Genomic DNA, 11,793 nt, shown 5'->3' with positions numbered 1-11,793 from the left:
TCTACCTGAAAAAAAAATCACAGTAATGATAGTAAAGATGATCCAGAATCTTGGAAATAGAATGGAGGCACGGATTGAGAAAATACAAGAAATATTTAACAAAGATCTAGAAGAACTAAAGAGCAAACAGAGATGAACAACACAATAAGTGAAATGAAAATTACACTAGAAGGAATCGGTAACAGAATAACTGAGGCAGAAGAACGAATAAGTGAGCTTGAAGGCAAAATGGTGGAAATAACTGCTGAGGAGCAGAATAAAGAAAAAGAATGAAAAGAATTGAAGATAATCTCAGAGAGGTCTGGGACAACACTAAATGCACCAACATTCGAATTATAGTGGTCTCAGAAGAAGAGAAAAAGAAAGGGTCTGAGAAAATATTTGAAGAGATTACAGTGGAAAAATTCCCTAACATGGGAAAGGAAATAGTCACACAAGTCCAGGAAGCACAGAGAGTCCCATACAGGATAAACCCTAGGAGAAACACACCAAGACACATATTAATCAAACTAACAAAAATTAAATTCAAAGAAAAAAATTTAAAAGCAGCAAGGGAAAAACAAAAAATAATACAAAGGAATCCCCATAAGGTTATCAGCTGATTTTTCAGCAGAAACTGCAGGCCAGAAGGGAGTGGCAGGACATACTTAAAGTGATGAAAGAGAAAAACCTACAACCAAGATTACTCCACCCACCAAGGATCTCATTCAGATTCAATGGAGAAATCAAAAGCTTTTCAGACAAGCAAAGGCTAAAAAAATTCAGCACCACCAAACCAGCTTTACAACAAATGCTAAAGAAACTTCTCTAGGCAGGAAACACAAGAGAAGAAAAAGACCCACAAAAACAACCCCAAAACAATTAAGAACATGGTAATAGGCACATACATATTGATAATAACCTTAAATATAAATTAATTAAATGCCCCAACCAAAAGACACAGACAGGCTGAATGGATACAAAAACAAGACCCGTATATATGCTGTCTACAAGAGACCCACTTCAGACCTAGGGACACATACAGACTGAAAGAGAAGGGATGGAAAAAGATATTCCATGCAAATGGAAATCAAAAGAAAGCTGGAATAGCAATACTTGTATCAGATAAAATAGACTTTAAAATAGTGTTACAAGAGATAAGGACACTACATAATGATCAAGGGATCAATCCAAGAAGAAGACTTAACAATTATAAATGTTTATGCACCCAACGTGGAAGCACCTCAATACATAAAGCAAATACTAAAAACCATGAAAGGGGAAATCAACAGTAACACAATAATAGTAGGAGACATTAACACCCCACTTACAGCAATGGACAGATCATCCCAACAGAAAATAAAAGGAAACACAAGCTTTATAATAGACAGACAGATTTAATTGATATTCATAGAACATTCCGTCTGAAAGTCACAGAATACACTTTCTTCTCAAGTGCACATGGAACATTCTCCAGGATAGATCACATTTTGGGTCACAACTCAAGCATCAGAAAATTTAAGAAAACTGAAATAGTATCAAGCATGTTTTCTGACCACAATGCTATGAGACTGGAAATCAATTACGGGAAAAAAACTGAAAAAAAAACACAAATACATGGAGGCTAACAGGACGCTACTAAATAACCAAGAAATCACTGAAGAAATCAAAGAAGAAATAAAAAAATACATAGAAACAAATGACAACAAAAACTCAACAACCCAAAACCTATGGGAGGCAGCAAAAGCAGTTCTAAGAGGCAAGTTTATAGAAATTCAATCTCACCTCAAGAAACAAGAAAAATCTCAAATAAACAATCTAACCCTACACCTAAAGCAACTAGAGAATGAAGAACAAAGAAAACCCGAAGTCAGTAGAAGGAAAGAAGTCATAAATATCACAGCAGAAATAAATGAAATAGAAACAAAGAAAACAATAGCAAAGATCAATAAAACTAAACGTTGGTTCTTTGAGAAGATAAACAAAATTGATAAACCCTTAGCCAGACTCAGAAGATAAACAAAATTGATAAACCCTTAGCCAGACTCATCAAGAAAAAAAAAAGGGAGATGATGCAAATCAATAAAATTAGAAATGAAAAAGGAGAAATTACAACTGACACCACAGCAATACAAAGGAATATAAGAGACTACTACAAATAAACATACGCCAATAAAATGGACAACACCAAGAAGTTGATAAATTCTTGGAAAGGTCCAATTTTCCAAGACTGAACCAGGAAGAATTAGAAAAAATAAACAGACCTATCACAAGTAATGAAATTGAAACTGTAATTAAAAATCTTCCAACAGACAGAAGTCCAGGACCAGATGGCTTCACAGGTGAATTCTACCAAACATTTAGAGAAGAGCTAACACTGCTCCTTCTCAAACTCTTCCAAAAAACTGCAGAGGGAGTAACATTCCCAAATTCATTCTACAAAGTGACAATCACCCTGATACCAAAACCAGAAAAAGATATCACAAAAAAGGAAAATTATAGACCAATATCACGGATGAAAATAGATGCAAAAATCTTAAACAAAATACTAGCAAAAAGAATCCAGCAAGATATTAAAAGGATCATACAACATGATCAAGTGGGATTTATCCCAGGGATGTAAGGATTCTTCAATATACGCAAATCAATCAATGTGATACAACATATTAACAAATGATGGAATAAAAACAATATGATAATCTCAATAGGTGCAGAAAAAGCTTTTGATAAAATTCAACACCCATTTATGATAAAATCTCTCCAGAAAGTGGGCATAGAGGGAACCTACCTCAATATAATAAAGGCCATATATGATAAACCCACAGCAAACATCATACTCAATGATGAAAAACTGAAAGCATTTCCTCCAAGATCAGGAATAAGACAAGGATGTCCACTCTTGCCACTATTATTCAATATAGTTTTGGAAGTTCTAGCCACAGCAATCAGAGAAGAAAAAGAAATAAAAGGAATACAAATTGTAAAAGAAGAAATAAAACTGTCACTGTTTGCAGACGACATGATAATATATATAGAAAATCCTAAAGATGCCACAAGAAAACTACTAGCACTAATCAATGAATTTGGTAACGTTGCAGGATACAAAATTAATGCACAGAAATCTCTGGCATTCTTATACACTAACAACAAAAAATCAGAAAGAAATTAAGGAAATACTCCCATTTACCATCACAACAAAAAGAATAAAATACCTAGAAATAAACCGACCTAAGGAGGCAAAAGACTTGTACTCAGAAAACTATAAAACACTGATGAAAGAAATCAAAGATGACATAAACAGATGGAGAAATATACCATGTTCTTGGATTGGAAGAATCAACATTGTGAAAATGATTATACTACCCAAAGCAATCTACAGATTCAACGCAATCCCTATCAAACTACCAATGGCATTCTTCACAGATTTAGAACAAAAAGTTTTACAATTCGCATGGAAACACAGAAGACCCCGAATAGCCAAAGCAATCTTGAGAAAGAAAAATTGAGCTGGAGGAATGAGACTCCCTGACCTGAGAGTATACTACAAAGCTACAGTAATCAAGACAGTATGGTACTGGCATAGATCAATGGTACAGGATAGAGTACCCAGAGATAGACCCACACACATTGATCACCTAATTTACAACAAAAGAGGAAAGAACATACAATGGAGAAAAGACAGCCTCTTCAGTAAGTGGTGCTGGGAAAACTGGACAGGTACATGTAAAAGAATGAAATTAGAACATTCCCTACCACCATACACAAAAATAAACTCAAATGGATTAAAGACCTAAATGTAAGACCAGACACTATAAAACTCTTACAGGAAAACATAGGAAAAACACCCTTCGACATAAACCACAGCAAGATCTTTTTTGACCCACCCCCTAGAGTAATGAAAATAAAAACAAAAGGGACCTAATTAAATTTTAAAGCTTTTTGCACAGCAAAGGAAGCCACAAACAAGAGGAAAAGACAACCCTCCGAATGGGAGAATACATTTGCAAATGAAACAGTAGACAAAGGATTAATCTCCAAAATATACAAATAGTTCATTGAGCTGAATATCAAAAAAACAAACAATTCAATTAAGAAATGGGTGGAAGACCTAAATAGACATTTCACCAAAGAAGACATACAGATGGCCAAGAGACACATGAAAAGATGCTCAACATCACTAAGTATTAGAGAAATGCACATCAAAACTACAATGAGGTATCACCTCACACCAGTCAGAATGGCCATTATCAAAAAATCTAGAAACAACAAATGATGGAAAGGGTGTTGTGAAAAGGAAACCCTCCTGCACTGTAGGTGGGAATGTAAATTGATACAACCACTATGGAGAACAGTATGGAGGTTCCTTAAAAAACTAAAAATAGAACTACCATATGACCCAGCAATCCCACTACTGGGCATATACCCTGAGAAAACCATAGTTCAAAATGAGTCATGTACCACAATGTTCATTGCAGCACTATTTACAATAGCCAGAACATGGAAGCAACCTAAATGTCCATCGACAGATGAATGGATAAAGAAGATGTGGCACATATATACAATGGAATATTACTCAGCCAAAGAAAGGAACGAAATTGAGTTATCTGTAGTGAGGTGGATGGACCTAGAGTCTGTCATACCGAGTGAAGTAAGAAAGAGAAAAACAAATACCGTATGCTAGCACATATATATGGAATCTAAAATAAAAACATGGTACTGATGAACCTAGTGGCAGGGCAGGAATAAAGACATAGACATAGAGAATGGACTTGAGGATGTGGTGGGGTGGGGGAAGCTGGGACGAAGTGAGAGAGTGGCATGGACATATATACACTACCAAACGTAAAATAGATAGCTAGTGGGAAGCAGCTGCATAGCACAGGGTGATCATGATCAGCTCAGTGCTTTGCAACGACCTAGAGGGGTGGGATAGGGAGGGTGGGAGGGAGGCTCAAGAGGGAGGGGATATGGGGATATATGTATGCATATGGATGATTCACTTTGGTGTACAACAGAAACTAACACAGTACTGTGAAGCAATCATACTCCAATAAAGATCTATTAAAAAAAAAGAAAAAACATTGAGGGACTTCCCTGGTGGTCCAGTGGGTAAGACTTCACACTCCCAATGCAGGGGGCCCGGGTTCGATCCCTGATTGGGGAACTAGATCCTACATGCATGCCACAAGAGTCCGCATGCTGCAACTAAGAAGTCTGCATGCCGCAACAAGGAGTCCACATGCCGCAACTAAGAAGTCCACATGCCACAACTAAGAGTTCACATGCCGGAACTAAAGATCCTGCATGCAGCAACAAAGATCCCACATGTCGCAACTAAGACCAGGAGCAGCCCAAATAAATATTAAAAAAAAACAAAACACTAAGCCAATAAAAGATCTGAAGTTCATCATGTCGCCCCCAAAGGATAACTAATATAAAAAGTATTATAAAGTAAAGGAACAACTGCCAGTGAGAGGCGATGACGCAATCTTTGCTGACACTGAATTTGGATCAAGAACACGGATGTCCTGATGTTTGAAAACCTTCTGTCAAATGTAAGGTATATTCTTCCTGAATGATAATATAAGCGTATAGGACTACGCCACAGCAAGAGTTGAGTTCTCTTGATCTCATGAAACCGTTTCTTGCACAAACACTAGTATCAACAGCTTTGGGCTCCTATCAGAGTCTCTGAGGCCCAGGAAACCTCTTCCTCACTCCATTCCTTCATCCCTGATGGCCAGTTTATTCATAATATGGCACTGTATCATTGGCTAATTAAAACACGAACTTATTAATCTAAATATGTGTGTGTGTGTATCAAGGCCTATATATGTGGTTTCTTCCCACTAGTTCATAACTCTTCCAAAACTTTGCAGAAAATACCTTCAATGAAGAGCAAAACCCTACTTCAGCTGTTCATGCTACAGTGTCTCCATCTTTGGAGTAAACTGGGGTGTAGTTGTGGGTTTAGAAATCCTCCAGCCATACCTTCTCATCTACTCTTCCTTTCCACTCAACACTGGGGAAAATGTCTCTCTTCCTTCTCATTAAATAGCTTAAGAGAGAGAAATATCAGAAAGCTTACGCTTTGTAGGGCCAAGGAAAGCAAAGTTTCAAAACCTCTCAGCTCAGAATGTGGCCCTCTGGCTTCTCCCTCAGCTTGGGAAACATGGAATGGGCTAATAGACCTCTCTTGCCCCAAAGGATCTTTCCAGCAGGCATAAAAGTCCTTATGACCCTGCCCCAGCATTCTTAGAACTGCTAACCCGCCATTTATTCGTTCGTAAACCTCCATGCAGGGAGAATAGGGGAATGAATATATTTTTAAATGAATTTGCATTCAGTACAGAAATAGAGTCACAGTAAATCTCAGGCTACCGAGGCACACATTCATGGCTTTCACACTGTGTGAACTGTGAGTAATGATCTCCTTTTGGGGAAAACTTATTAAGAGTCAAAATATTAAGTTGACATTCTATTTTAATATGCATAAATGCAATAAAAGAATTATAACTTTAATTGTGTTCAGCACACAAAAATATTCCCCAGAGTACCATCCAGTAGAACTCAGAGAGCTTTTACCTTTAGCTAGAGAAACTGAACTTTTCGGGGTGCTGTGCTAAGAAAATTTGGACTCAGTGAACAGTTTCCTTCTGCAACACTTAGAAATTCACTTCCTAGGAGATCTGCCCTGGCATCCAGAGGATTGGTGCTACATTCTATGTGAAGACCCAAAAAGGGTGTAAATTTCTTCATGTCATTTTTTTGGGAAAATGTTTCAAAAACACTTCATTTTTTAAAGTACACAGCGTAAGCAGAGGAATTTTAGCTAGGAGATGAGTTCAATATGCGAATGTGGTAGGTGGGATAACGCCCCCCCCGAACACCACACACACACATAGAAGTCTATATCGTAATCCCCAGAACCTGTGTAGATGTTGCCTTACATGCTCAAGAGACTGCAAATGTGATTTGGCAAGATTATTACCCTGGATTATCTGGGTGGACCCAATGTAATCATAAGGCTGCTTATAAGAGGGAAGCAAGAGAGTCAGAGAAGATGTGAAGATGGAGGCGGGGGGCAGGGGAGGAGGGGGGAGAGAGAGAGTGAGAGAGGAGAGAAATAGAGAGATTTGAAGATGCTACCCAGTTGGCTTTGAAAATGAGGGAAGGGACCATCAGCAAAGAGAATGCAAGGACTTGATTCTCTCCTAGAACCTCCAGAAGGAAACTTTTTTTTTTTTTTTTTTTAAGAAACGGTTCGTTTTCCGTCAACCTATTTCCATTTGAAGAGTTTGTGGAAGAACAGCTTAAGATGACTCAGTGGTTGCTCCTACCCATTCAGTGGCCTGAGCAGTGGGAGCTGCAGACCAGTCTTCAGTGGGGAACTGCTGAGTAGGCACAGAGGGCACCTGCACACCTTCGGACCAGTCCGCCACCTTAGGGTGAGTAGCAGTGAACTCAGGAGCGGTCCATTCACCCTGAAATTCCTCCTTGGCCACAGCTTTCCCAGCTGCTGCCTGTTATTCCTTTTCAATCTCTTCAGGATCTCTGTAGAAGTAGAGATCAGGCATAACCTCCCAAGGGTGTTCACAGGAGATGGTTCCACGCATGTGCAGAACTTCCCAGGCGAGCATCCACCACATCAGACCCACTGAGTGAGCTCCCTTGTTGTTGCACAGGATGGCAATGTCCACATCGCACAGCAGAGAGCCTGTGTTACACAGAGTGACGGTAGGCAGGTTAACGTAAGAGGCCTCTGTGAGAGGCTGGTGGTCAGCCCTGGGATCAGTAACCACCAGAAGTCTTGGCTACCGGAAGGCTGCCTGGATCTGGTTAGTGAAGGTTCCAGGAGTGAAATGGCCAGCAATAGGAGTGGCTCCAATGGCAGCAGCAAACTTCAGCACAGCTTGCCGGCCAGTATTCCTGGAGGATACGACACTGACATCAGCTGGGAATTCAATGGCACGAGCTGCCAACAGAAGCTTCTCCCAGGTTCTCTTCAGGTTTATGATGTAGATGCCATCACTTTTCCTGTTGTAGATGTACTGTTCCATTTGGAAGTCAAAGTTGGTGCCACCTAAGTGGGTTCCTGCTGCAAGGAATTTGAGGACATCCTCCTCCTTCACTTGCAGGACGTCAAGGGCTCCGGACATTGTGAAAGTTTCCCTTTAAGTTAGGATGGGAGTCCAGAACAACGCTGTATGGACCCCTGGCTGGGTAGTGCGGAAAGGAGGAACACATCCTTGCTGACACCTGGATTTCAGTAACTCTAATTGTGAGATAATAGGTTTGTGTTGTTATAAGTCATAAAATTTGTTGAAATTTGTTACAGCAGCAATAGGAAACTAATACAATGCATCAAAAGAAAGGGTCCAAGAAAAGTACCATAAAATTCCCTAATTGTGAACAATAAAACCACAATATGCCAGGGCTTAAGACTCTAAGTGGATTCTAATCAGAATCTGTTGGCCATCACTGTGCCTGACATAGAAGTGACACTCAGTACACAACTCTTATGTGTAAACTAATTAATAAAATACAAATAAATCATAGCCATGTACATGGAGTTTAAATAAAAAATACATAACTTCCTACTTTTCAAAAATGCAGTCTCTGTGGAGGAAAATACGATCAATATATCATCAACTCAAAAAATATACTGTCCTCTAGATCTGATGACCTTGTTCAGCATCTCTTATGAGTAAATGTGTGATTGTTTGAAGGTACAGAAAGAAGACATAGCAACGTGCTTTTGGATATTTGTTCCGTTTTCCTTTTCCTTCAGCTTTGCATAAACCAAACATATTCCACTTAGGAACTACACAAATAGTCGAAGGTGGCATGAAGGTTGTAGCAAGCACGTTTTCCAGGGGAAGTAGATTTTTGCATTTGAAATTGGCCATAGCTTAGCAACGCCAGCTTCCAAAACATTTATGCTAAGAGAAGAGCTGCATATGCCGTTGTGTTCATGTACCGAAACAGCACCAAGCAGGGGTGCCCGACAGGGTGGAAAGGAAGAATCTCAAAACGTGCTTATTTTCTTGTTATTATTGCTGTTTAAAATGGTTGTTTTCAACTGAGAGCATCACGCCTTTAACATTAGTTCAATACTGTAGAAAGGATATGTTCTTTACATTTAACTTTGATATGGTGTCTGTTATGACTGGGATCATTATTATTACTATGAAAGAGTAGCTTCCAAATTGAAAAATGAGGAGCTCCAGTGGCATCTCCTGACTCCAGTGCAATGCTCCCTTTCAAGCCGTCAAAGGGCCATAAGCTTTGTCTGTTTCCCTCCCAAATTCCCCTGAGTGGTGTGGGGTGCAGGTCATCAAGCCAGTTGAGGGCAGAGGATAGATTCTGCTCCATCTTTTCTCCTGAGAGGAGGATTTAATCTATTTTCTCCTCCGTAGGGACTTAGCTGTTAGTCCTGATGTCCAGAGAGCTCCTTCCTCCCCTCACTGGAGATGACCTGGTTTATTAAAACTCACACGCAGGGCTTCCCTGGTGGCGCAGTGGTTGAGAGTCCGCCTGCCGATGTAGGAGACACAGGTTCGTGCCCCGGTCCGGGAGGATCCCACATGCCGCAGAGCGGCTGGGCCCGTGAGCCATGGCCGCTGAGCCTGCGCGTCCGGAGCCTGTGCTCCGCAGCGGGAGAGGCCACGGCAGTGAGAGGCCCGCGTACCGCAAAAAAAAAAAAAAAAAAAAAAAAAAATCACATGCAAAGTGGTTTAATTGCATGGGAAAATACGTGGTTTAATTGCCAAGCAGATTCAGATGAACTATGGCAGCACCTAAATATCAGTCATAGCACCAACTCCTTCTGGAAAAGGTCAGAGAGTTGCCACTATCTCCCGGCAGAGAAAGTTTTCATTGCTCTGGGGTCAAAGCTGGAGAATGTCAGGACATCCCCAATGCTTTCCTGGATGCATTTTCATATCTCCTTCCTGCCTTGTCCATGATGTTCTTGGAAGAAGCTCTGACAACAGAATAAAGACCTTGTGCAGAACAAAAAAAACAGGGCCTTTAGAGCAAAACACATCTGGGCTCAAACCTCAGTCCTGCTATTTTCTGTCTGCGATACCTTGGAGCTGGTAGATAGTCTCTCTGAGGTTTGGTTTGCTCATTTGTTAAATAAAATAGCATCACACAGTCTGCAGCATTGTCATAGTGCGATTTAAAGAGTTAAAACCCTATTATCTCTTGTCACACTTCAGAAAGAGTAGCTACTACTAAAATCCACAAATATCTCTGCACTGGTAGAGTCTGTATCAATCTTTCAGGCTCCACCATTACTGTTTAATATTTTCTCAAAACTCATAAGTTGTCTGTGACTGAGATCACAGCAGCCTCTTCAGATACAAAGGAAGCTACTACCTCAATCTAGTCTGAGTGTACAGTGTTCTGGAAAGAGTGGGAAACTTCCCTTACAAGAGAAAGGAAATTCAAAAGCCTATTTAGAGAAATTAACCGGTTAAATCTGAATGGCCAGGTAAATGAATCAAATTACCTGCTACCCTGGGAACCTGCAGGCTCTAAATTCTGACTTACCCTCCTACCCACCCACGTGTTGGTCATCTGCAACCACACTGTGCATTTCCCCGACAAAACCCTCAGGTACAGCTGCTCGGTTTGGCCGGCTGGGGTTCTCAAAGTGTGGCTGCCCTCTGGTGGCAGCTGCCTTCCCCATACCCAATTGTAATCGTTTTTCTCTCACTCTTGTCCAACTGCAGAAAGCCCAGGCAGCTGAGTGGCCTCCGCTCCCTGTGCTGCCTTTTAGTGAGAGGGAACCACTGACTTTGAGCTGCATTTCTCTACCTAAATATCTGCCTCCCGAAACCCTGCTAACAGTTAAAGAAATTTATAATTCCCTCTTTGCACTCTCTTTTCCAGACTAAGGGTATCTCAGGTAAGGTAGAATCCAGATTCTTCATCATCTAGCTGCCTTTGGAGGATCTTCCAGATTTCCTTCTAAAGGTGACAAGTAGAACTGAGTATTTAATCCAGCTGCTATCTGAGCAACACAAAGCAGCACTGGGATGCTGCTTCCCAGGCATCTGGACTTGCAACTCCCAGGCATGGCTCAGGGGCTCTCCTCTGGTTCCAGCCTATCACGTGCACTTCCTACTGCCAATCAAACATCTCTCACCTGGGTGGCCTGCATGCACCTCAAATTCCATAATATAAAAGCAAACTAATTTTCCCCAAACCTGTTCCTCCTCCTTCTGTGCTCAGTGCCTTGGACAAAGGTCTACCACCTCGGCTCCACAGCTGTTCCCTTCTGGCTCCATCGCTACTGCCCTAATCATATCTGACACGCATACCTAAAAGTGATAACTCCCTGATTACAACAATTTTTTCTGCCTACAGAATAAAATCCAAACTCTTTGGGAAGGCACTCTGGTTCCTTTATAATCCGGAGAGCCCAGTCTGCCCTCTTTAGGCTCACTGCCCCCCTCACCACATCATCGCACAAACCATCCCCAATTATATCACACATTTCTTCCTCCACATGTTTGTCAATCTGGTGAAATTCTATTCACCCAGCTCTAAAACTCCGCTCTGAATAATATCTCCACTGTGAAAACCTCCTAGGTTCATTTCCATTGCAGCAGAACTAATGATTCTCATCCTGGACTCACAGCAACTTGTTGATTCTGTGCTTATAGGCCATACCATCTGGTGTCCAAGTCCCAGACAAACCCTCTCAGTCTTGTGGAACTCTTAAGTTCCCTAGATCTGCAACCTCATCTTATAAAATTTTGTAAATCTAACACCAAGCACAGTGCTGGACATTTGGTGGGTGCT

General features: G+C 40.7%; 1 pseudogene; it reads right to left on the bottom strand.

The window, feature by feature from the left end:
- Positions 1–7,292: 7,292 nt before the first annotated feature.
- Positions 7,293–8,169, bottom strand: LOC101277715 (40S ribosomal protein SA-like; annotated as a pseudogene).
- Positions 8,170–11,793: the final 3,624 nt, after the last annotated feature.

The sequence above is a fragment of the Orcinus orca genome, chromosome 13 (genome assembly GCF_937001465.1).
Source record: "Orcinus orca chromosome 13, mOrcOrc1.1, whole genome shotgun sequence".
Taxonomy (NCBI): Eukaryota; Metazoa; Chordata; class Mammalia; order Artiodactyla; family Delphinidae; genus Orcinus; species Orcinus orca.
Note: the sequence above shows the minus strand (reverse complement) of the source record. Positions and strands in the feature narration are given on the sequence as shown.